The 27,042-nt window shown below is 43.3% G+C and overlaps 1 protein-coding gene across 1 annotated transcript in view; it reads right to left on the bottom strand.

Annotated features, from left to right (window-relative positions):
* Positions 1–9,242, bottom strand: part of MEF2A (myocyte enhancer factor 2A) — a 145,373-nt gene extending 136,131 nt beyond the window's left edge. Inside the window, exon 1 of the mRNA XM_065412847.1 lies at positions 9,165–9,242. The gene's annotated coding sequence lies outside the window, so the exon portion shown is untranslated. The remainder of the gene's footprint in view (positions 1–9,164) is intronic.
* Between the last annotated feature and the right edge of the window lie 17,800 nt (positions 9,243–27,042).

Below are 27,042 nucleotides of genomic sequence, written 5' to 3'. Positions count from 1 at the left end.
CCATTTCCCACCACTTCTTTCAACTTCTGGCATACTGAGTCAGATAAATTAATACACTGAAATTTGGTCATCACTACATACTAATCCTCCATTTGTAATTTCACTGCTGCTATTCAGATCAACAGCTTTCACATTTACTAGTTAGAATGAGAACCAACCTCTCAAGATTGAAAATTATTATTTAATAGCAACCTTTTAAATCATATGCCTTGCACACTATCCAGAAGCTTTAGATTCTAATAAATCAAGCCCCCAAAATAGTTTGCAACTACATCCATACCCCTCTCCAACATCCAGTGACAGCTGATTTCACCTACAAGCCACACCCCTCTCAATCAGAGATTTCACCCATTCTCCTTCCCCTCTAAGCATCTATGCAGTTCTACTACTTGATTGCTCTCTAATAGGCATAACAAAAATATTGAAGTTTTCCATCACTTCCCTTTCAATTTGTTAAAATAGTTGAAGTCTTCCTATTTAAATGAGTCTCATGTTTCTCAGTTCAAAAACTTGTAAATATTCCAGTGAAATAGAAGTTCAAAAACTGACAGCCTACTAGGTGGGGCTATCCATGGGGGGGAGGAGGGTAGTGTTGTGAAAAATTCAGAATTTAGTGTGTCTAACTTCAAAAGAAAAAAAAAACACCAACTATGTATTCCAGGTCCCACTACACAGTTAAAACCACCTATGGTGGGGGGGGGGAGGGAGAGAAGAGGGGTTTTTCCATTGTGCTGTGAGAGATATTCTCCCATCTCACCAGAGGCATTTTGCTGGCAAATATGGGTATCAGTTTCTGCAGAATTTAGGCTGTAATTTAAAGTTTCTACCCCATATGAAAGCAAAGATAACTTCTGAGCCATTAACCAAATACAACACCAGTTCATTGCTGTCCTCTCCACTTTGCAAACAAACAGCAGCAGCAAAGCTATTCATAGCTTTCCCAAAGAGAATACTGCAATTAATAAGACTCTGGTCAGTTTCACTGTAGATCAGAACCATATGAACAGGAGTGCATAAATAAAGTTTTGGTGAAGATGTAACATGGCTGTTAGTTGTATGTACAAGTCTGTCGCATCTTAGGCGCATTTAACATATGCGATTTCAGCTTTACGTGGTCGGCAAAAACAAAAAGAGAAAAATAACAATTTAAATACTGTTTCTGTAGTGTGGGCGATTCCGCCCGCCATTACACTCAATGCAATTTTGACTATACGCGATTTTCGCTTTAGGCGCTGACTGTGGAACGTAACCCCAGCGTAAGATGAGACAGACCTGTACCCTGGGAAAAGCACAACTAGTAAGCCTCTTATGTCAAACTTGCCAATGCAGTTTCAAATTAAAAAAAAAAAAAAAAAAAGATATGTGAACAGTTCAATTGTCCAAAACCAAGAATACACTTTCCCGTACGTAATTCTTCAGAACCTAGAATATTTCTCTAACAAGGTTTCAAGTGCCTTTAAGTTTGAATTGAAAATGAAAGCATGCTGCTCTACAGTACTTAGGTTTTCCTACTATATTATCAACCTTTACCAAATACACATGAACAAAATAGGTATTTTTAGAGACTTATATTCTTGAACACAAAAGCATCAATGTGTTATTGAGAAGTTCCTTAGGACGCAAGAAATATCTTCCATTCAACTCACCTAAGAAGCAACATGAAAGAATGCACGTTAAAAGAAGAGATGTCGTCTCTGGCTTAACTGGAAAAATTCAAGATAGGCGCAATTATTTTTCTCAAAAACCATTGCAAGGGGACCAACCAGTAGATCACGCTCATAAAAAATGGAAGTTATACATTACTTCATTTTCTACAGAATACATAGTAACTGGAGGAATAAGATTGCTACACTACACACTGGGAGTTTGTTATACAGTTATATCTGAACAGCCACTTAAAATAGACTTAGGTTGCTTTCCCCAAATAACACTGGCAATAAGTAAGACAGTTCAGGAAGTTAGAGAATTAACTTTGGAAAAAGAGTGTATTGTTAAAATTAAGCAAGTTCCAAAAAAATCAAAGACCACATTTTAAAAAAAACTTAAGGGAAAAAGTCTAAAATATTAATAGGTGGTTTCAGCTATGCCACAGAAGGGATTGACACCTTTGGAGGCTTAATACATTCTGCATAAATATGGGAAATATTTTAAGCACAATTTCAGTTTAACTATACTTCAACAGCATTTTAGCTAGCCCATTCAAGTGTAAAAGTATAATTAGGCAGGCCAAAAAAGAATTTGAAGAGCTGCTACCAAAAACAAATATCAAAAAAAAAATTAAGAACTTCAGAAGCAGAAAATCTGCCAAAAAATTAGTGGGGCCACAGGACAATCAAAATGCTAAAGGAGCACTCAAGGAAGCAAAGGGCATTGCAGAAAATCTAAATGAATTCTTTGCATTGGTCTACACTGCTGGGGAGCTGAAGGAGTCTCCCACATCTGAACCATTCTTTTTAGGGGACAAAAAAAATCTGAGGAACTGTCCCAAATTGAGATGTCAACAGAGGGTTATAAATTAAATTCAAGTAAATTAAACAGTAATGAACTACTAAATCAGTAATAAGGATCAAATGGGATTCACTCAAGGGTTCTGAAGAAACTCAAATATGAAACTGCAGAACTACTAACTGTGGTATGTAATCTATCACTTCAATCAACCTCTGTACCAAATGACTGGCAGATAGCTAATATGATGCTGATTTTTAAAAAAAAATGCTCCAGAGGTGATCTTGGCAATTACAGGCCAGTAAGCCTAACTTCACTACCAGGCAAACTGGTTGAAACTATAGTAAAGAACAGAATTATCAGACACATAGATGAACATGATATGTTGGGGAAGAGTCAACACAGCTTTTGTAAAGGGAAATTATGCCTCTCCAATCTATTAAAGATTCTTTGAGGGGGTAAAAAAAATCTGAACAAGTATGATCCAGTGGATATAGAGTACCTAGACTTTCAGAAATCCTTTGACAAGGTCCCTCACCAAAGGCTTTGGGCAAAATAAGCAGTCATGTGATAAGAGGAAAGGCCCTTGCACGAATCAGTAAAAAGATAAGAAACAACCGACAGGATAAAATGGTCAGTTTTCATAGTGGAGAGAGGTAAATAGCAGGATCTCCCAAGGATATGTACTGGGACCACTGGTGTTAAACGTATTAATAAATGATCTGGGAAAAGGGGCAAACAGTGAGATGGCAAAGTTTCCAGATGATAGAAAAATTACTCAAGATAGTTAAGCTCAAAGCAGACTGTGAAGAATTACAAAGGGATCTTACAAAACTGGGTGACTGGGCAACAAAATGATGGATGAACTTGAATGTTGATAAAAGCAAACATAATCCCAACTATACATAACAAAATAATGTAGTCTAAATGAGCTGTTACCACTCAAGAAAGATCTTGGAGTCACTGTGGATAGTTCTTTGAAAACATCCACTCAATGTGCAGCAGCAGTCAGAAAAGCAAACAATGTTAGGTACCATTTGGAAAGGGATAGATAAGACAGAAAATATCATAATGTCACTATATAAATCCATGGTACAACCACACTTTGAATACTGAATGCAGTTCTGGTTGCCCCATCTCAAAAAAGATATATTAGAATTGGGAAAAGTACAGAGTTAGGCAACAAAAATGATTAAGGGAATAGAACAGCTTCCATCTGAGGAGAGATTAAAAAGACTGGGACTGGTCAGCTTGGAAAAGAGACAACTAAGGAGGGATATGATAGAGGTCTATAAAATCACGAATGATGCGAATAAGGAAATGTTATTTATCCCTTCACATAACACAAGAACCAGAGGTCACCTAATGAAATTAATAGGCAGCAGGTTTAAAACAAACAAAAGGAAGTACTTATTCACATAACGCACAGTCAACCCGTTGAACTCATTGCCAGGGGATGTTGTAAAGGGCAAAAGTATAACAGGGTTCAAAAAATAAAAGATAAGTTCCTGGAGGATAGGTTAATTGATGGCTATTAGCCAAGATGGTCAGGGATGCAAACTCATGCTCTGGATGTCCCTAAACATCTCACTGCTAGAAGTTGGTACTGGATGACAGGGTATGGATCACTGAATACATTTCCCTGTTCTCTCTCTCTCTCTCTTTGGAGCATTTGGCACCAGTCACCATCAGAAGACGGGATATTGGGCTAGATGGACCATTGATTTGACCCTGAATGGCTATTTTTATGTTCTTAAATTAGTAATTCCATTAGCCCCTTCAGTACCATTTAACATATACTATAAAACCGGAAAGGAAAGAAGATGGAGAAGAACCTTGTGCACTTTTTCTGATTATTTGACCAAAGCCAAACTAACCACTGAATGTACCTAATCTGAACAGAATGCAGCATGCAGCAAAATTCCCACTACTCAGCATGAGTGTAGATTCTAACATACTTTGTTCTATCTCTTGATTTGTTTCATTCAGAAAAAATAACTACTACATATACGTAGGAACAAAAGGTCAACAATTTGTTTTGTAAAGATCATTCAACTGTATCTGTACAAGTGCATACGTACATCCACTTCCCCAAACAAAACACTAAGTACAGAGCATTAACCTTAACTTTGAATACTCTTGCTTTTGTCACTGTCACAACCTACATGTTAAAAACTATATTTAAATGTGCTGGTTGTATATTTTGCCTATTTGTTCATATGCAATATGGCTGTCATTCTACGGAAGTCACACCAGAAGTGTTTTTTCCTCCCCCCAGGAACAGCTATAGTTTCACTGTGACCTCAACACAAAGAAGCTGCATTTCCTCCCTCTGCCACCACCACCACTGCACAAAAGAGTGAGAGAAGGAAATTTGAGCATTGTGCCCCCTCTTCAAGGAACGTTCCTGAGGAAACTCAGAACCACCATTTATTAAACACAGTTGATAACTGGTTCTTTAAAGAGCTTTAACATATTGGAACTACTCTGTAGCACCCAAAACGAGATAGGTGCTTTCCAAACAAAAAACAACAAAACCATAGATGACTTGTCAACTACTAGCAAAAGTTTTTTTTTTTTTTTAAAGTCTTACATTGTACAGTTTCTGTAAGAAATTAAAATATTCTCTAAAAAAAACAAACAAAAAAGTTTGTTTTCCTGATAAATGGACACATACTATGTACAGTTTTTCAGTTTTAATGAAGGTGCATGTTTAGCACCCAGGTGAAACACACAAGCTATACTGCACAGCACACACATGACCATTATGGGCTGGCGCTGTCTATAGAAGCAAAAGGATTAACTGTATTCCAGACTAGTTTAAGTTAACATGGTTATGCAACAAACAGTATTACACTAAACTACTCTTACAATTGTTAGAGCATTCCCCAGCCCCTCCAGATGTGTTTTATAATGTATGGCGTGACTGGGACAAGGCAAGGTAGTATGGCATGATTCCTGACATTGTTTACACTGATTTACATGGCATTATTGGTTTGGAATCTCCACTTAAGTTGTTAGCATCACCCTGTGTGTTGTGGGACTACCCGGGAATCCTGACCAACACTGTGGTACAGTAAACCTGTAAAAGCACTGAGGTTGTCACTAACTGGTTTAAGGTAAATCCTATGGAAAGACGAAGGATATGTCTGCATTTGAGCGGAAAGGTGATATTCCCAGCTCGGGCAGATGTAAGGTGCTAGCTCAGCTTGAGCGAACACCTAAAAATAGCAGTATATCCAGAGTGGCATGGGCGGCACGGACTAGCCACCCAAGTATATACCCAGGGGGCCAGGCAGGATTGTACTTGGGACTGCTAACCTAAGTGATCACCCATGCCCATGCACACACAATGCTATTTTTAGGTGCTAGCTTGAGCAGATCTAGCGCAGGTACATCTGTACAAGCTGGGAATCACATCTAGCTCAAAACATAGATGTAACCTAAGCCTGCACCATCATTCAAATAAGGTTTCTAAACAAGTTCTAAGACTTGTGCTGTTACAAACTGATTTGGCGACTTATAATATAACAAACATTATTTTCTTCAAAACTATTAGTTGCAAAATGGCCAACGCCCTAGTACTGCCATGTCAATCCTATGAAACATTTCACCTAAAGCCTTCATTAGCATCACAGAATCATCGAAAAGTAGGGTTGGAAGGGACCTTGATAGGTCATATAGTGCAGTCCCCTGCTGTATTATTAGACCATCCCTGATGGCTCTTTGTCTAACCTGTTCTTAAAAACCTCCAATGATGGAGATTCCACAACCTCCCTACATAGTTTGCTCCAGTGCTTAAACTTCCTAAATGTAAGGACATTTTAATGTCTAACCTAAATCATAATGAATCAATTTATTTCACCCTTTCCTTTCTAGGCATAGGAAATGGTATTGTGTGATTATAGAGCTGTGAGGTTTAATGTTTGTATGCACTTTAAGACTCTTGGATGAAAGATTGTATATAAACAGGTGGGTAAATATTCATGAAGATTTAAATACACATTTAAAGCATCCAGAGAAATAAAGCTAAAGCATGATTATATTAAAGACTTCTATGCTTCTATTGTAATTATACAGTTAGTGAATACTATCGTCAGAAATGGAATAACAGAAGTCAGAAATGACCTGGATAATCTATTTTATCTCCCTGCCAGTGCAGGACTGTTCTCTATATTAAATTTTCCCTCTATTTTTGCCTTGCTATGTCCAATTCCATCCCATCCTCATACTAAACTATTCTCCTCCATTGTTGGACTTATGCCTTTTCACCCCACCTTCATCTCCATTTAATCAAGTGCATATTTGGCTCTTTTATTCTTTCCATAAGTCACTTCCTTCTATCCCTCTGATCAGCGTGCTGCTTTCCTCTTAAATCCTAATTTATAAATCTTTCCAGTAACCCTGACCTGAATACAAGACACTTATTTCTCCAACTGTATAAAGTTAATATAATCCCTAAATATCAATAATGTTTTGTTTTCTTACACCATCAGTTTCCCTATTTAGGGTTCAGTAATTTTGACAAATATTTCAATATTCAGCATTTTTAAAATATTTATCCCACCAGATATTGTGCTATTTAGTAACTAAATAAATTCTGAAGTCGTGCATTACAAAAAGAAACACACAACTATAATATTTCTCAATTGGTACATTCTCTAGACAGTATAATTCTGTACATGTTATAGTGACTAAATAAAACTAGCAGAATTTTAACTGGGAAAATATCCACATTTCTCACCCAGACACAGAAGAAACAGGATTTTGTTGTTGGGTTTTGGGGGGTTTGTTTATTTGATCTTTGATTTTTGGACGAGTCACTGATCAATAATAACAACAAGGAGTCTGGTGGCACCTTAAAGACTAACAGATTTATTTGGGCATAAGCTTTCGTGAGTAAAAACCTCACTTCTTCGGATGCATCCGAAGAAGTGAGGTTTTTACTCACGAAAGCTTATGCCCAAATAAATCTGTTAGTCTTTAAGGTGCCACCAGACTCCTTGTTGTTATTGTAGATACAGACTAACACGGCTACCCCCTGATACTTGATCAATAATAAGTTTTCCAATCTTGCATATCCTATTTAAAATCAGACTTATTAAAAGACATATCACAGACTGCTTTCAAGATCATTGCTCTGCCACCTTCTGTAAAAGTTAAGTATCTGCCAAAACTTCATCAATGAAAAAATACACACACTTAGATGACAAAACACTATACCTAGATTCTAGAAGTGCTCATATAGAATAATACCCTACTGAAAGGTTTCGGAAGCTTACAGATCACTTGTGCTATTACAAAATAATACTAAAATAAAATATAAGTGTTATGCTACAAAATATATATAATACCTGTTTTCATGCCAAAAACAGATTTCTGTTTCTGATACACTATTTCTCTCCCATTGTCTCAGAATTACTCCTCTGCTACCACTATCTACTTCCTGACACCCTTTACTTCCCATCTCATATCTTTCTTAAACAATGAGAAGATATGACCACTTATTTTGGCAAGATAGAACCCCAAGGATTGTGGGATTCACTGGTTTTGCCATTAGCCGCAAAAGCAGCCTCCCTTCTAACTTCTCCCTTTCTGAAGACAATTTCAATTTATACTGTTTGCACACCTTCACTGCCATATGTTCTCAACAGCACCCTTTCCTTCACCACCTTCCTCACCAGCAGGCACATCTCAAAAGCAGATAAAATGTATTGGAAAGTTTAGTTTCATAAACTAACCCCAGAAAAAACTTAGGGGACTTGCTGTTACTCATTCAGAAAGAGTATGGTCTCTTTCCTACCTTTTTTCATCACTTCTGGACAAAACGGATTAATACAATGCTGTTTGCACATAAACAACTGTACTCACATCTCTTCTTTCTCGGAGCTATCACACACATGAACAAAAACGAGATCCGCCCCTCCTCAAAAAAATTATCAAAACATTTGCCTTCTTTCACCGTAGAACTGTCTGAACAACTCCTCTTTCAACCCCCGCTTCCAGAAAATCCTCACTACTCTGACAGCATCTGATACACTCTTCTTCTGGACAAAAACCATCTCCCACCTTTGTGCGGTGCTGTTTACCCAGTGAGGCTTCTACCCTTCCAGGTAACAAACGAGCAGGTCAAAAGGTGTCGTGCCCCCCCACCCCATCCCACACAGGGAAGTTCGCCACTAGATAGATACAATTCGACCGCAGAGCTCCCTGACTGCCATCATGTACCCGCACCCACGCCCCTCCTCCCCTCTCTGACACCCAGCCCCCGAACAGGCTGCACTGGCCTGCTCCATCTTCTCCGCTGGGCAGGAGGGACAGGAAGTTCCCGAGAGGCCCATCAGTGAGAACAACTCGCCCACACGGGCGACACCCCCCCACTCTCTCTCACACCCGCACACTTTGGATTCCCGCTCCTTACTCGCCACCCACCCCCCGGGCTCCTGCCCCTCTTCGCCCCCGCCCCTCCCCGGAGCAGCCTCCCTCTCCCCCAGGGTGTCTCCCGCACACTGAGCCCATGACAGCTGCCCGCCTCCGCGGGACGGGCTGTCAGCGCGGGGTCCCTTCCTCTCTCCCCCGCCCCGGCCCCGGGGCAACCTGCGTAACCCCGCGTCTCTGCCCTCAGCCTCTCCCGCGACCCCGCTTCCTCACTGCCCCGCCCCCTGCCCGCCAACCGCCCCTGGCAACCAGCTTGGCCGCCCGCCCGCTCGCTCACTCACCCGTCCGTCCGCCGCCCCCTGCACCCCGCTACTGCTGCTGCCTCCTCGCCGCTGAGGCTCCTTGGGAGACACTGACACCGGCGCACGGATACCCGCTGGGCGCTATTTTGGGGAAACAAGGCACAGGCGGAGCCGGAACTAGTTTTTCTGTCACTCTCTTCTCAGCATCCATCGACCGACCTGTGGTATCCTTCCGCGCCACTGTCCTGACGGCTACCGCTGGGATACAGCCGGCCGCTCAGCAGGTAGGGAGATGGGGTACTGGGGAAGGCCTATAATCTATCCCAGGCAGAGGGGACTGACTGGGCCCTATCGACACAGGTAGCAACAGAGGATTATTTTGTATGAGCACAGGGAGCGGCGGGGTGTATGATCTTTACACCCGACCCAATCCGAACAGAACCGGAAGCTGATAGGCAGCGGGACAGAGTGACTGGAAGAACAGTCCAATCAGAGAGAGGAAGGGGGTCGGGAAGAGTAAAGTGCCAGTCAACCGGAGAGTAGCTGGTGCGTGGGGAAGTTATGGAACGCGGAGTTCTTGAATGACAGGAATAAACACCCAATCAAAGACAGAGAGAACGGGACGCACCAACCAATCAAAACTGAGTACTGGGCAGGTGGCTTGGAAGGAGGCCTTGGCGGTGGCTAAAGCCCTTATAGGGAAGCGCATGCGCACAAAGGACCCTTCGTCTTCTCTATCGCTCTTACTTTAAAGCAAGTGACGCATGTACGTGGGGTCCGTCGCCCATGCAACAAGAAGCGCATGCGCAAGCAGCCCCCTCGGGGCTGGGTTTGTTCCCTTGTTTGCTTGCCCCTTTAGGCGCTAGCTGTGTGGGGAGCCGGCCACGCCTCCTTCCCCTCATCACAGCCCCTCTCCAATCACACTGCCCCTTGTGTACCCCCGCATCTGATCACGCCCCTCACCCAACTCTGTCCAATCACAGCCCCCTGAGCCCTCCCTCATCTGACCACACCCCCTCTAGGGCTGCCAACTTTCTACGGGCACACAAACCAGCACCCTTGCCCCGCCCCTCCTCCGAGGCCCTGCCCCGCCCCTCCTCCGAGGCCCTGCCCCGCCCCACCCCTTCTTCGAGGCCCGGCCCCTGCTCACTCCATCCCCTCTCCCTCTGTCGCTCGCTCAGGGCCAGGGGCTGGGCTGGGGCAGGGAGTGACGGCTCCAGCTGGTGCCGCAGGCTCTGGGGTGGGGCTGGGATGAGGGGTTTGGGGTGCAGGAGGGTGCTCTAGGGTAGGATTGAGAGGTTCGGAGGGCAGGGAGTTGGGGCAGCGAGGGGCTCCGGGCAGCACTTACCTCAAGCAGCTCATGGACGCAGCAGCACGTCCTCCCTCCGGCTGCTACGTAGAGGTGCAGCCAGGCGGCACTGCGCACTGCCCTGTCCCCAGGTGCCGCCCCTGCAACGCCCATTGGCTGCCGTTCCCGGCCAATGAGAGCTGCAGGGGCAGTGATGGGGGCAGGGGGAGCATGTGGAGCCCCCTGGCTGCCCCTACGCGTAGGAGCCAGAGGGGGAACATGCCAGCTGCTTCATGGGAGCTCTGGTGCATGGCAGCGAGCAGGAAACCTGCCAGGCCCGTTTTGTGGCGCCGCCAACTGGACAGTCTGCTGACCAGAGCCGCCAGGATCCCTTTGTGACCGGTGTTCCAGTCAAAAACTGGACACCTGGTCACCCTAACCTCCACCCTCACACAGCCCTCAACCAGTCAGACTGGCCCCATGCACTTCCTCAGCTAACCACGCCCCTCACCTCACCCAGCTCCACTCCAATCATACCCCCATCCAACCACACCCCTCATCCTCACACTGCCCCTTTTGTGCCCCCATCTGATCACACCCCGCACCCAGCTCTGTCCAGTCACTGCCTCCTGTGCATCCCCTTATTAGGGTAAACAGAGGTCCTGTTTTGGCCACGACAGTCCCTTTTTTAAGCCCTATCCCGCCTGTCCCAACTTTTTTCGCAGAAGTGGGCATTTGTCCCATTTGCTCTTGCCAACTTGATCAGTTAGAAAGAGCAAACGGGACAAATGGCCACTTTTGTCAAAAAAAGTGGGGTGCAGAGGAATGTGGGGGGGCAAGTGTCAGTGCAAGACCCACCCTGCGTGGGAGGCAGGGCTCAAGGGAGCAGTGATGCCAGCGTCAGTCTCACGTGAGGGGAAGGCAAGAGTAGGGCGAGTGGCTTGGGCCAGCCCCGCAAGGGGTCCTTAAGTGAGCAGCTCAGTCCAGCCCTGCGGGGACATGAGTGGCTCGGACCAGCCCCATGCGGGTGGAGGGAGCTCAGGCGAGGGACTCAGACCAGCCCCACATGGTGTCCCTCCCGTTTTCCCTTTCAGAAATATGGTCACCCCACCCCTTATCCAATCACACCCCTCACCCTCACACAGCCCCTGTCCAATCACACTGGCCCCTGCACACTCCTATCCATACCTAGCATCGATTTTGTCGAGGCCTGCTGACTTGAATACAACTAAATTATCTAAATACTGTTTAACCTCCTCTTTCCCTGTGCTGGGTCATGAAAAAATTAATTAATTAAACCACAGAGGTCATCATAGATCAATATGACTAATACCACTAAGTAGGCAGGCAGCATCATTCTGCACTAGCTATAAATTTCCAAGAGGACTTCCACAGTTGTCCCATGAAGACAAATATATTGGGATAATCCAGTCTGAAAGGCATAAAGCTGTGGATGACTAAGGTGAAATCCACATCACACAGTAAAAAGATTGCTACCTTGTAAGCCAAATGCAAATGGTAAAAAGGAACTTCTGGCCACTGCTTCCACTTAAGAATCCAAGAGTAGATAGGGACTCTAAGATCTGAACTTTGCATTGTTTGATAAAGGGTAGGTAAACCAACCACAAAACAATCAGCCAGCATCTCCTCCACACACACACCTGAAGATACTCCTCATCTATTCTGCACTGAGTCTGAACCAGCTCCTGTTTAATCTATGTCCCAGTGCCAGTCAGGAAAATAGGAGAAATTTCACCAAATAGGGCAGCCCCGATTCTTTCACTATCTTCATAGGAGGAGTAATGGAACAAAAACCCACAGAACATCACATGAGAGTGTTCATAGGGCAAGTGAGTAATTATCCAACAGTACTCCTTCTGGGATGACTCTTGAGAGGTAAGGAGAGAATCATCAAGATGCAATTCTATCTACCCAACATAGGATTTACAGGCAAGACAGAAAACTCATGGTCAGTGGATCAAAGACTACTGCTAGATCAGGGGTTGGCAACCTCTGGCACACGGCTCGCCAGGGTAAGCACCCTGGCGGGCCGGGTCAGTTTATTTACCTGCTGACACGGCAGGTTCGGCCGATCGCGGCCCCCACTGGCCGCGGTTCGCCGTCCCAGGCCAATAGGGGCAGCGGGAAGCGGCGCGGGTGAGGAATGTGCTGGCCGCAGCTTCCCACCGCCCCTATTGGCCTGGGACGGCGAACCGCGGCCAGTGGGGGCCACGATCGGCCGAACCTGCCGCGTCAGCAGGTAAATAAACTGGCCCGGCCCGCCAGGGTGCTTACCCTGGCGAGCCGCGTGCCAGAGGTTGCCAACCCCTGTGCTAGATCAAGAACCACCAGTGAGACAAAAACCCTCCCTTTTTGACCAAGGTAACTAGTGCAGTTTCTGTGCCATTTATACAAATATGAACAAAGGAATGGAAACTACACAAGAAAACTATGAAAAGAGATATATATTTGCTGTGAACTTGTCCTAATTGTAAATAGATAACCTCACAGGTTATTGGTTGTGGATCTCAGTTAACATTGTTTTTCAGCAGTTATAATGGCAATAGAGCTTTCCCACCACTCTCTACTCCAATGCATTTCCACTCAATCAGAACTCTTCTGGACTTCAGGGTCTGTCTAAGTCATCCTCCCTGATTTATTTGCCAACAGACTCTTATCTCATATTGTAGAACCATCAACCCAAAAGTAAACATTCTAGCCTGGGAATTACCTTTACAACACCTTATGTCACCTCTAGAGCATATGTGATGTTTTAAACAGCTGCTTTTTCACAGTGTGTTTCACACAAAATCTCCCAGTCTCTGGCTCTTAATTAATATACCTAATGGCATTTGTTTTATTTATTTTTTTTAAATAAAACAAACAGGAATTGTAAAGTCACAAATAAATTAGATGGTGTGTAGCTTTATAGGTATTTGTCAAATAATAAAAAAGTTCTAGAAGAGGCTAAAAACAACATGTGTTCTACAATCCACAGGCCAAATTTAATAAACTTAAATAAAGTTAATGGAGATATTTACAAAAGGAAGGCCACATTATCCCACTCAGGTACATAAGATCGCTTGTATAGGAATGCTGTAATGTGGGTGTATGGTACATTTGTCAGATTGGAGTTACGGGTAAAAGTTCTCTTTCAAACATGTCCAACTGTGGAATCAGAGATATGTTGTTTTGAGTCAGCTGCTCTGTTTGACCTCCTAACATCAGGTATTAAATGTCAGAAATATTTGTATTGCCTACCTCACGCACTGCGTTACCGACCCACATCCCAGGAAAGCTTGTGATATTTAATATGTTCTCAAAATGACAGAATATTGGTTTCTCTGGGATACTCACACTTCTGCTGGGACTTCTGCACCATTTTGCATGTTAACATGAATCAACAGCTGGGTTTAAGAGAGATGATATAAATAGCAGCATCATGCTGAAAGCAAGCTTCTTGGAAAGTACAGAAAAAAATACATTATTTAATGCACCCTGACATTTGCTTTTCCTCCCCTTATTCCTAAGCTGTATTTCTGTACACACCCCTAACAACAATTGCAAAGAAGTTAACTTCTTCACATCGACATAACAAATGGTGCCTGAGCCTAAGAGAAGATGATATCCAGAGCAGTTTACCTCCCTTTAGCCGCACAGCTGGCAAACTGTACACACTAGGAAAAGGAGTAATAATGTAAATGGAAATTTCAGCTTCCAACAGGATTTCAGATCTACAACCTTTGGAATTTTATTTTCATGGTTGCTCTATGTAGCTTCAGAAACTTCTGCTTTTGCAATATCTTTCCATTCATTAAACTGCCGCTTGCAATTAAACATTCTGACATAACATAGCTGAGATTCCTTGGCAACAACTTTAACCAGAGGTTTTCAAGAGTTTCCTTCAGACGGCTTTAAATTTTCATATCCTCATGAATGCTTGCCACCTTCTTTTAATAACTTGAAAAAATAAGCCTCTCCTAAGGAAGTTCATTGTTCCTATATTTTCCCAGCACACATGTCCTGTTTTTAGAAATGTGGGATGCACATGTATATTTATAGAGACAGATGTGTAAATATGCATATTATAACTTTACATCTTACACAGAACACTAGGTAGGCTAAGTAGATCCAAAGAAAAATGGTTATTACAGTTTAATATTTTAGCCACTAAACTACTTTTTTCCTTCCATAATATTTGATCATTTCTACATTTTTCAAAAATTCATATTTACTGCATCATTCAGACACTGCAGCTTTTCATCTAATATTATATACTGGTTAAAATATGTGTACTGCTGCAAAAATAAATGCAACAGTAAACTGTCTGTTTTTAAAATTAATTAATTTTTTTAAGAGGTACCAGCAGCAGGAGCTTGTCCTTCCTCCAAACTGGTAGAAATTTCATTTGAATTTTTAAGATGCTTAGATACAATTTACCATTTAGAAGCCTATAGAAATGCATTTTGCAGTTATCTCTAATTTGAATTTTAAATAAGCTAAGCAAGGATTCTCTATGCTAAAACGGAACTCTGAGTCGCTTAATCTGAAACAAACTCTTAAAGGGACACTGTCAGTTTAAGAATTGTGCTTCTGTCTAGATTATAAAATTACTAGATTTGAGAGATTAGAGAAAGAATGTCCTTTTTGCCAGTGTGTTTAACTTCTATATTTTACAGCACTGTGCGTATATAGTCAGTTTCACTGGTTCCCCTGTATAGGCCATTTTCCCTGTTTGGAAACAATAGGAAAATGTGGTTTCAAAGTCACAAAAACACACAGAAGGATGCACTGTACCTGAAACGTTTTTTAAGCCATTTTTAAAAAACTGACTATAGAGTTCAAGTTGGTGGTGTCCCTTTAAGCCGCGTGCCAAAGATTGCCGACCCCTGTTGTACAGCTTGTACAAACACAGAACAAAAAGACTGTTCCCACCCCAAACAGCTTACAGTCCAAAGTCCGTGGGAAAAAATAATCTAGTGGTCCCTCTCCCATCCCACTCCCCAAATGCCCTGCTGTGCCAACCTGGTCTGAATACACAAGGAGCTCACCTTGGCAGCATGGAGGAGATACAGCTGCCTCCCTGTGCTCTCCTGTCCATCTTCAGGGCTCACGGGTACAACAGATATTCTGTGGCATGGAGGGCTTTTTAAGTGCCCTCTGCCAGGGGATGAATTTTACCCACTCTGATTTTCTGTATCTGAACAGGATTCTATGCAATACTGTATAATTCATCATCCACAAGAGGCCACACACGTGGAGTACTAGAAGTGTGTTATCAGGATAGTTGAGTGTAGGAGGGAAAGCTGCTTGCAGTGCTAACTCCAGATTACAATATCATCAGCGTCATTATCTGGAAAATATTTGCAGTGATGTGTTTGTACATCTCAGTCTGGAATTCGGCCCATGGCATTTGCAGAAGCATTAGTGATTTCTTTAATGACCCTTGCAAGCCCTCTGCCTAGTCAAAAGCGAAACGTTAGTATGTGAGGGCTTACCGCTAAATAGGCACTGCTGCAATCGATGTAGTGGTGTCGATTTAGTGGGTCTGGTGAAGACAAGCTAAGTCAATGGCAGAGCACTCTCCCGTTGATGTCTGCACTCCAGCTCCCCAAGAGGTGGAAGGTAAGTTAGCGGGAGAGCGTCTCCCATCAAAATAGAGTGGTGTAGACACTGCTGTAAATCAACCTAAATTCAGTTATGTAATTTACATACATACATAATTTACATAACTGAAGTAGCGTAACTAAGGTCGACTTACAGCTTTAGTGTAGACCAGCCCAAAGAGAGAGAAACCTTGAAAACAGCAAAGAATGAGGTGCTCTGTCTGGATCGAGTGATTTCTGCAAATACATGAGACTAGACTAGAGCTGCCAATCATCAAGGCTGCCTCTCTGTGACAACAAACATCTGAAGTATTGGAACTTGAAGTTAATCAGAAGTTATTTATTTTATCATAAAGAACTAAACTGTAGGCCACTGCTCTTGGAAATATGTTTTTCAACTACCCCTTACTAGACTATATTTGCGCTCTTTAAAGCAAAATAAATGTTATGTATTTAGCCTTACTGTTAACCTTAACACTCTGCTATTACAGTCAATGTTTGTACAGCCTCTGGTACTGAATTACTCATATAAGCCAAATCCTTTTCAGGAATTTTTGAGGTAAGATGATCTAAACCACATCTTTTGTTAATTCAAGATCAAACGGAGTATGCTTTACACATATTGTGTAGTCAGCAAGAGCATATGGATTTCAGAAAACATTTTAAAATCAGGTTTTTCAAGTCACAGTTGAATGAACCAAGTGATTCCTTGAAAGGGTTATCATTTAAAGAAGTAAAGGACCAAGCTCAATACTAGTGTAAGTTACAAATAAGGTAGGAGTAGGAGTAATGTGCACGTCAGAAGGGCCAGAGAGAGGACTGTATCAGGAAAAGCAACTAGCAATAGTATGTAAAACAAAACAGATTCCCCACCGACTTTTCCTTATATCCTACCATTAGTTGCCTTCCATGCTACACCGCTTTTCTTCTCCCTTAGGTTAATATGATATACTAGTGTTACCCATCTAGGGCCAGATCCTGATCTGTTACCCTGGTGTAAGTTTGGAGTGACTCCACTGCCTGGTGAAACAGAGTAGAATCTGGTTGTCCCTGATTGCCAAGTGAATACAAGTTACGTTGTTTTAACACCCACCTATTTATCACCCAGGATGCCAGACCTGTAATTCATATCACTCTCTCAGTTGTGGTGCATGAAGCTAAGTACCAGTTCTTACTCTGTTTCTGTGTACTGCAGCTTTAAATGTGTGGAGGAGTGTCTGTTTCTCTGGTGTGTTATGAGGCAGTTCCAAAATGAGACACACACACTGTGCTCGCTCCTGTAGATTTTGTTCGTTCTTCTGTTGTTTTCCTTTTATCTTGAGGCTGAGAGTACATGCTGCCCTTTGTGCATGGAAGACATAAGTAATGACATGGCTGAGTCTGTCCCAGAGATTTCCACAGGAGCTGCACCCATTTTCAGCAGGTCTGAATATACGGCCCATTGATCGACTAGTGTCTTTACAAGAACTAAAAGTGATTCCCTTCATTCCTCACTCTCTTGGTTCATTAATTGCTTCGCATTACTAGCACGAACAGCACATTTCAAAATGCATTTCTCTCCTGGGCTCTGTTTACTTGTTATTGTAGTTAAGTGTCATTTGAAATGCTGGGTGATAGCTTACTGTGCCCTAGATAGTGGCATTCTCAAATATGATTTATCATATCTGAAGGAAAGTACACTTACATCTGTAGTAAAATGAAGAAAAGTCATGGGGGAAAGGGAGTTGAAACAGTTCTGGCTATAAGGGGGATTGTGGAATTTGACATTTAGGAATGTCAAGGGAAAAAAACAAAAGTGAAGAAGAGGATTGTTCACATGAACTGTGTTTGAATATTCTGCACAGGCCACTCAGAAGTAAACACAAGTAGCAGAGAATGCCACACGTGGTTCTGACAGCTTGCAAATAAAATTTGTGTGTGTAATATTGCCACTTTTGAGGTGATGTTTGTAGTGTCTTGTACTGAATTATTCACACAATCTAAATCCTTTTCAGTAATTTGAGGTAGGTCAATAGCACAGCTTTTGTCAATTTAAGATCAAACATACCATTTAAAGATATCACACAGTAAGCAGCAGCATGTGGATTTTAGCAATTGTTTTTAAATCAACATGCTTTCTGATCAGTAGTTTAATTAATCAAACATTTCCTTTAGAAAGTGATTCATTATTTCTATCAGCTAAAAGTCAACAGTGGGTGGAGTCTCGCCATTGACTTCAGATGGGCCAGGATTTTCCCCCAGGTATCCAAGCTCTGTTTAACCAAAACTCGCTCCTGTTCAGACTGCAATTGTGTCCTCCATACATGAGGCACATTCTCAGGCACTCTCACAGTGAGCTAGAACGTTTAAAAACCAGGGATCTAGGTATGAGAGCTTGCATTCCGTGCACAGCATCTCTCAGGGACATAAATATAAAGCTCCTGCTTCATTTTGGAAAGATTTAACGTTAAAGAATAATACACAAGAGAAGCTTTTCAGGTGAAGCAATCTGGAAAATTAAGAGCATCAAAAATGTTAGGAGCAAAAATGGACTGAGTTTTTCTCACATACCTATATCTTCTGACCTCAGAGTCCAATGGTAGCAATGCAGAGTCATCTCCCACTCCCACAGAACTTCATAGTGACAGCCAAGTTGGAACTCAAATTCTTCTGCTCCAAGCCACAGGGTCTCTGCCACCCAAAATAAATGAGAATCTCAGTTAGCTCTTGGTGTCATAGGCCATGTCACCCAGAGTTGAGCAGTTTTGAATCCATCCATAGACGGCTAAAGTAGTGCACATACACATTAGCTAGCTCATTGCAATCTCTGAATGTCTTTTCTAATGTCTATGGACCTTTCATTCTGTTCAGTGTTGCAAAGTATGGCAAGTTAGCCCTAAAGGTCAGCTATTTGTGTCTTTGGATGTTCTATAAGCCACTATGCCATACACACATGAACACCTTAGACTTTTCTACAGGAAGACCATCATCTTGCACCCCTCACAGATGACTACCTTCTGTTATTAGTTCCCAAATGCTCAGACTCACAGTCCTCTTTCAACTCTATCGCCATATAAAGTTATAAAGAGAAAGAGACATGGCAGCAATAACTTGCAGTCACTGGACTCCCACTTTCTGATCAGACAGTCAGGAGCAGAGATACTCTGTAGTTAGTGTGTGCTACCAAGGTTCACCTACAGAGTATACTCAGGACTGTTTTAAGAATGGTTAGAACTCATCACAACGCTCATTAGGGCTCCTTAAGTTTAGCTGATCACGAATTTTTCAGCCCACAAGAATCCAAACACAAACTAGAGGACAGATACACTTTTCTTAGCCCTTCTCCCCATGCCACAAACAAGAAAAATCACAAAACTACGAAGTCTAAATTTCACTGCTCAGGAACATGTCTTTCCATCCCCAATGACTGTGCTTGCTAGTTGTGTCGCTAGATTGCACACTCCTCAAGGTGAGGACTTTGACCTCACATCTGTCTGTAGAGCATCTTTCACACAGTTGGGGCTGTTACCAAAAAGAGTAAGGGAAGACTTATCAGCAACTTCCTGCTCTAATACATTTGTTCTGGGCCACAAATTAGATCCCAATGTTCTTCAGATTTTTCTGCAGCTGAAATTTCTCATGGGGTCTATCTGTTCAGGAGCCATCTTCACTAAATAGTTTTAGAGGTAAATTAAGAAAAAGTAGTAACTGCTAATTAAGTCCCAAGAAGAATAAATGAGCCAATGTCAGAAACCAAGGAACAGAATTTGTTTTCCAGTCAATTCTAGTGGAATAGCGTTTTCTCTGCTCCCTGACTTTTACAGAGGCTCAGTTATTCTTATGCCACTCCATTGCCCTATTTTTCCTTCCCAGAAATGAAGTGCTGACTGGTATGGATGGCACCAGGAGGCAGTCACAGTTGAGGCAAGGAAAGCCTGGATTTTATGTCCCAGAAAGCTGAAGTAGCCATGATGCAGAAATGGTGACAGGAGAATGTACTGTTACAGCAGCGGGGAGGAGGGGACCTAGATTTTATTTACCACTGGGACCTTGCAGCATTTGGATGGGATTTTTAAAAAAATATATGACTGTGTGTTAGTGCTCACAGCACAGAAATCTGTGTTATAGCTCCCAGGTTCAAACCCAAGCCAGGTTGCAGTTAGCCATCTGACATCTGTCGGTTGATCTGCATTAGAGGATGAGGGGGAGGTTCAGCTAAGAGACCCAGGCTTGGGTGTGGGGGACATGGATCACGACTTCCCTCTTTGAGGCAGGGTCTTTAATATACATGTGTGTCCAGCACCTAGCAGAATGGGGCCCCGAACTCTGATTGGAGCTTCTAGGTGCTTCCACGGTACAAATACTCATCATCCCACCCATGCAGCCACGTGTATCTGTGGAGGGTGAAGAGAGAAGCTCAGTTTCCATTGCACTCAGAAGCGTGGCACATTTCCCGAGCCCTAGATTTGTGTGGCCATCATTCAAAACAAAAGGCAGAGTCCATCAGGCACCAGCTACTATCGCAGATGGTGCCTCACCTTCAAAGCTAATCGACAGGAAACAGCTAGTAAGACAAAACAGAACGTGGTCTGTGCTGCTTTGCGATGGGGTGTGAACTGTATCGTTAATGCCAGACCCAGCCCAGGTTGTATGCCAACATCTGCTAGCGAAGACTACGGTCAAGGCCCTGGTAACAGAAAGCCCACTGACCAAAAGCCATAAGGGGCTCAGAAGTGGACAGAGAGGGGGCTGGCCACGGCAGCCAGTGGATACATTGACTCAGAGGATCACCTCCCCCACCTTCTGCTAGCTGGTCTCCTCTGCACTGCAAACAGGACTGAAAGCTGTCCCCAACCACTGGAAACCCTAGTGTGAGGGCAAGGAGCTGCAACACTGCTGGCTGCTCCCTCAGTGAAACACTCCTCCCTTGGGCAGAGTGGGATTAACTGCTACAAAGCAATTTCTGCTATCCCTCCCTGCAGCAGCTTGAATGGTCAGCCCTTGCAGCAGCGGCTGCTTCTCCCACTGTCTTAAGTTGTACAGCACCAGGCACACTGAAATAAAACAAAGGAACAATAAGAGTGCAGTAATAAAACGACTAATGCAATTTAAAACACAGGCTCCTTTCCAGGGGAACAGCGCAAAGCCAATGTTTGGAAGCCACTTTCCCTTTGAAATAACTTCTCTCTTGTTAACATCAGCCAAGCCTTCTGCTCATACATAATGCATTTGGCCTCTTTTCTCTTGATTACACGGTAGTGTCAGATTCCACGTGCTGCCTCCACAAGGCTGACTTTCTGGCTCTCTCAGAGAGAGCAAGGCCAGCATGGATGCTTGCAATAGCCACTATTCTCATTAGGTTCAACAGGGGTGGCTGTCTACTGTACATTATTTAAAGGGGTCAGACTCCTGACTTCCCCCCCCCCAGAGTTTTGATTGTAATAGCTCAATACACATAAATACTGCGAACACACACTAACAGTAAATCTGGTTTGCTTTAGCTTGTCATTTCCACTCCAGATTTCTAAATAGATGCATGAATTAGACAAATCTAGTGCTGAGTAGATCATGAGTTAATGTGCATACAAAGCAGCTATATGCAGAGGGCACGTGATTAAGAGCAAACCTCTAGCTCCCTACAAAGCCAACAAGGACACTGTAAGGAATTCAGTTTGTCAGTAGAAACCAAGAGGTGAAAAAAAAAGTGTCTTTGATTATTTTAAATTAAACTTAACATGTTGAGATGTGAAAGCAAGACTGCTGCTTTGCTGTTAACCACCTGCTCTCTACACATGGCAACTGACTACAGAAAAACTGAGAGCTTTTATGCCTCAAACTAGAAGGCCAGGAATTGTTAAACTATAAACTATCATATTTTAGAGATTAACAAACTTTAAACATAGATGGCCAAGCTACTAATACAATTTCCATACTCATTACCATGACTCTCTCCATTTCTCCCCCACAGCATTCTGTCTTATTCAACAGGACCAAGAACCTGTCTGAGGTGCCAGAAGTTATTCCTTTAACCCTGTTTGGCTTGGCATTGGTTGTATGGAAAAAGGCAAATATAGTGCCAATCTATAAAAAGGGGAATAAGGACAACCCAGAGAATTACAGACCAATCAGCTTACCTTCAGTACCCAGAAAGATAATGGAGCAAATAATTAAGCAATCGATTTGCAAACACCTAGACGATAATAAGGTGATTAACAACAGTCAGCATGGATATGTCAAGAACAAACCATGTCAAACCAACCTAATAGCTTTCTTTGACAGGGGAGCAAGTCTTCTGGATAGAGAGGAAGTGGTAGACGTGGTATATCTTGACTGTAGTAAGGCTTTTGATACTGTCTCACATGACCGTTTCATAAACAAACAAGGGAAATACAACCTACATGGAGCTACTACAAGGTGGGTGTATAACTGGTTGGAAAACCAATCCCAGAGAGTAGTTATCAGTGGTTCACAGTCAAGCTGGAAGGGCATAATGAGTGGGGGTCCTGCAGGGATCAGTTCTGGGTCCAGTTCTGTTCAATACCTTCATCAATGATTTAGATAATGGCATAGAGAGTACACTTATGAAGTTTGCAGATGATAGCAAACTGGGAGGGGTTGCAAGAGCTTTGGCAGATAGGATTAAAATTCAAAATGATCTGGACAAACTGGAGAAATTATCTGAAGTAAACGGGATGAAATTCAATAAGGGCAAATGCAAAGTACCCCACTTAGGAAGGACTGCCTCAGAAGGAGCACTGCAGAAAGGGATCTGGGGGTCAGAGTGGATCACAGGCCAAATTGAGTCAACAGTGCAACTACTATTGCAAAAAAAGCAAACATCATTCTGGGATGTATTAGCAGGGATGTTTTAAGCAAAACATGATAAGTAATTTTCCATTCTACTCCGCGCTGATTAGGCCTCAGCTGGAGTATTGTGTCCAGTTCTGGAAGTCACATTTCAGGAAAGATGTGGACAAATTGGAGAAAGTCCAGAGAAGAGCAACAAAAATGATTAAGGATCTAAAAGATGACCTATGAGGGAAGACTGAAAAAAATGGGTTTATTTAGTCTGGAGAAGAGAAGACTGAGGCGGGACATGAAAACAGTTGTCAAGTACATAAAAGGTTGTTACAAGAAGGAGGGAGAAAAATTGTTCGTTAACCTCCGAGGACAGGATAAGAAGCAATGGGCTTAAATTGCAGCAAGGGAGGTTTAGGTTGGACATTAGGAAAAACTGCCTAACTATCAGGATAGTTAAGCACTGGAATAAATTGCCTAGGGGGGTTGTGGAATCTCAGTCACTGGAGATTTTTAAGAGCAGGTTAGACAAACACCTGTCAGAGATGGGCTAGAAAATACTTAGTCTTGCCATGAGTGCAGGGGACTGGACTAGATGACCTCTTGAGGTCCCTTTCAGTCCTATGATTCTATGCACTGTTACCCGTAGGAGCAGGAGTTTACAGAAATATGTTTCATATTTCCCAGCTGTGCATCTTTCCTTCTCTGCATATATATACACATGGTCTATTAGCTGTCTACAGCTTTGCCCATCTAGTAGGCAAGTTGCCTGCTCACAAGCTGTTCCAACTGTTGCCCTGGGGCATATGCCAAGGCCAACTCCTCTTCCAGGAGTGCTTCTTTTGTGCTAGCACTAAAGCTTTAAGACTGCATGACTTCTCCCCACATACTGCTGACAATAATCTGCTATAAAGGAGTACATGGACACCAGGGAAGCAGACGGAAATGAGTTCCTCCTGGGTACTTACCATGGTTAATACCCACCAGGTTGTATTGCCACAGCCACTTTGGAGGTGTCAGAAAGTGCATCACAAAGGCAGCGTGTGACAAGAGCATAAGATCCATAGTAACTCTGGGTAAAGACAGTCCCATGAATGACAATGGAGAATAAACTGAGCCACAGAAACAGAAGGAGAGGACATAGCTGGGCCTACTGAAGGAGTGAGTGTAAGTCCAAGTGGGATACCCAAGGACTCTTTCACATAAGGAAAATAATTTTACCTGTCTGTTCTGCTTGCGAATCAGTCCTGATTGCGTGTGTGAAACCTGGCGCTAACAATGCCTCAAACACATTTTCAGCCTCCTGTCCACGTTCAGCATGAAGACAGGAGCATTATCAGTGAAGCAAAGACAGCCATCATTATAGCCCTGCTTAAAATAGGCGAATGTTTATGTTAGTGAAGAGTGACAGCTAACAGTTTCCTCATTACAGGGAGATCTAACCAAAATGCAGTGTAGTATGCCAAACATTGCACTGTGTAACAGCATGTAAGCAGGCTCTGCACTGCTCCCAAGGTAACTCGCATTGCCCATGTAAACTCCTCTTTGGGAGGAGATTGACACTTACAACTGATACAAGCAAGAAAGAGAACCTTATTCCTAATGTTCTGTCACAATAGCTCTCCGTTAATCCCTGGACAGGTACATTTGATCCCCAGGGGACATCAAGCATTTCGATTCTCCTCTCACTTGTGTAAATTGGAGTAATTCTGTTAACTTCAGTTGAGTTACTCCCAATTTACAATCACGTAAGTGAAAGGAGACGTAGGCCCAAAGTATGTGTTCTCCAAAAGTGCAGTGACTAGACCTAAATCAAGGTTCCTCCCCATAGCGCTGTCCACTGAAAAAAAAAAACAAAAAAAACACTGAGACCTTTAAACCTTTCTTGGCTCTCAATATTCAACAGCCTCCCAGTCAGCTCCCAGCTTCCCAGCTCCTCTTCTGTAAATATTTGTGGTTTCCATTATTATTTGCTAACTAGATTATGACGTGTTCTGCACTGAAGTCTGCAGCTTCGGGGCCTTTGTGAGGTTTCCCTCCTCTAGGAATTTCACCGATTAATTACTGCTGCTTCCAAGTCACCATGCCAGCTGATTCTGTGTTATTTTAATAGTATATGCATGTCCTATTTAGCCTGAAATATAAAGCTAATCTTGTTTCAAGTCCTCAAAGAAACTGCATATTTCACAAAGTTTCCTCTAGTGATCCTCTATTTGGTGCAGAGACATGAGTCAGGACACCTGGGTTCTATCCCCCCCCTCTGCAACTGATGCACTGTGCAGCCTTGAGCAAGTCGCTTGAAATCTCTCTTTGCGTTTCCTCATCTATAATACTTACCAGTGTCACACGGCTCTTGCGAGGCTGAAATTTATTAGTGTTCCTGAGGTGCTTTGAGAGCCTCACATGGATGGTGCCACAGAAAAGCGAGGCATTACTTTTATTGCAGTAATGTCCAGCTTTACTGGGTTTGAGGCCCAATTTTTCTCCTTTGATTTTACTTCATCTCCTCCCCATCTTGCATCTTTTTTCCTGCCACGGGAACAATGAGCCATTATGCCCAGTGCAGCAAGTTCCCTGCCGAGACACTGCTGGTGACAAGACAGTCGAAGTTCCTGTGAGTTCCAAGAGCCCCTTGCGCTCTCAGAGCCACAGCCAAGTGGATCCCTGGCACAACATGCTGCAGGAAGAGCTTCTCTTTCCAAGTGATGTCTGGAAGATTGGTCCAGTTTTTCTTAGCTGAAGCCACAGGAAATGGCTTTAGTTCTGTGATTACATAATTCAAATGATCCCACCAATGAAAGAAGCAGATGCTGCTCATTTTTCTTACTTGCCTGTATCAGTGAAATAAGTGGTCCAGCTCAGAATATAGCCCAAGGGTCTGATACTTTTCACCACATACCCAGATGAAGGGGAGCTGGAATGGGATGAGGGAGGGTGGTGAACACAGAAGAGGGGACAGATTTTGTGGCATGCCCCACCTGCCCTGGGGAGCCCCCACTTTGCCCAAAGGAGGAAGATGCCAGGCAAAGCAGCAGTGCCTGTAAGTGGCACAAGTCCCTTTGGCACCCCTCAGATAAGAACACCAGTTACCATCGGGGTGTCTGGCACACATGGTGTGGGTACACAGGGCCATCCTTTGAGGTGGCTCCACTACTGGCTGTGATTTAAGAAAATGCTTCAATGCTGTGTAGCCAAATAAGCAGGTGAATGGGCAGCAACAGCAAAACTTTACAGGCCTGTCCCCCCCACTGAAAGCTTTTAGCCTTTGGAAGAAACAGCCCAGCCTGTTTTCTTAGCCCTGTAGCACTGAGTGTGGGGGAGACTTCTTACTCTAAGGTTACCCCCATTACGTATCTACTCCTAATTTCCTTCTGGGGAATCTGATCAGCCTGTGGGCTCCAAATCAGACTCGGCTCAATCCTGTAGCCACGCAGGGCATGGGGGGAGTTCACCCCTTGCATGGCAGGTAGGGCCACTGCACCTTTGTTCAAGCTTTAAACAAGTCTCCTAATATTGAGCAGAGATTCCTTGGTTTCCCACAGCTGCATATTTGAATCACATTTTCCAAGTTGCAGTTCAGTTTGGAGCACTGTGCTGGCTGTTCTATTGAACCTCTCTCCTTGCCCCATCCTCTGGAGTTCATTTTCTGGGCTTCTTTTGTGTCCCATATTGTTTCCTTTGCTCTTGCGATGGGTGTGGCACTTGCGATCATTGTTGTTATCGCTTTCATTCTGTGTCAGAAGGCGCCATCCAAATACTTGGACGATGCACTGTTGATCGGCAGTCTCCTTACCTCCAGGTTACTGCAACTCCAGCCACCTGGGAGTGAATGCAAGTACCACATAGAGATGCTACAGCTTGTCCAGCACATAGCAGCCCCCTCTAACTCAGCAAAGGCTGATATGAACATATTGCATTAGTGTTCTGGGCACTCCACTGGCTTTTTATTAATTTCCAGACCAAATTCAAAGCTGAATCTCATTTGACAATGGCCTGTGGAGGTTAGGACCTGGTTATTTCAGAGACTGCCTTGCCAGCCACCAAGACAGCTTTTCTCTACAGGGAAGATGCAGGTAGAGAAGACCAGAATCAGGCTTTAGGGAGCAGGGGACAGAACATTCGCAATAGCAGATCCCCAGCTTTGGAACGCCTCCAATTGCACATGAACTTGAACATATTCAATGCTTAGCACATTATTGCTAAAGGCATCACTCAGCAAACCACTGCCACCCTCCCAGGGCCACCA

The sequence above is a fragment of the Emys orbicularis genome, chromosome 10 (genome assembly GCF_028017835.1).
Source record: "Emys orbicularis isolate rEmyOrb1 chromosome 10, rEmyOrb1.hap1, whole genome shotgun sequence".
NCBI classification, from domain to species: Eukaryota; Metazoa; Chordata; order Testudines; family Emydidae; genus Emys; species Emys orbicularis.
Note: the sequence above shows the minus strand (reverse complement) of the source record. Positions and strands in the feature narration are given on the sequence as shown.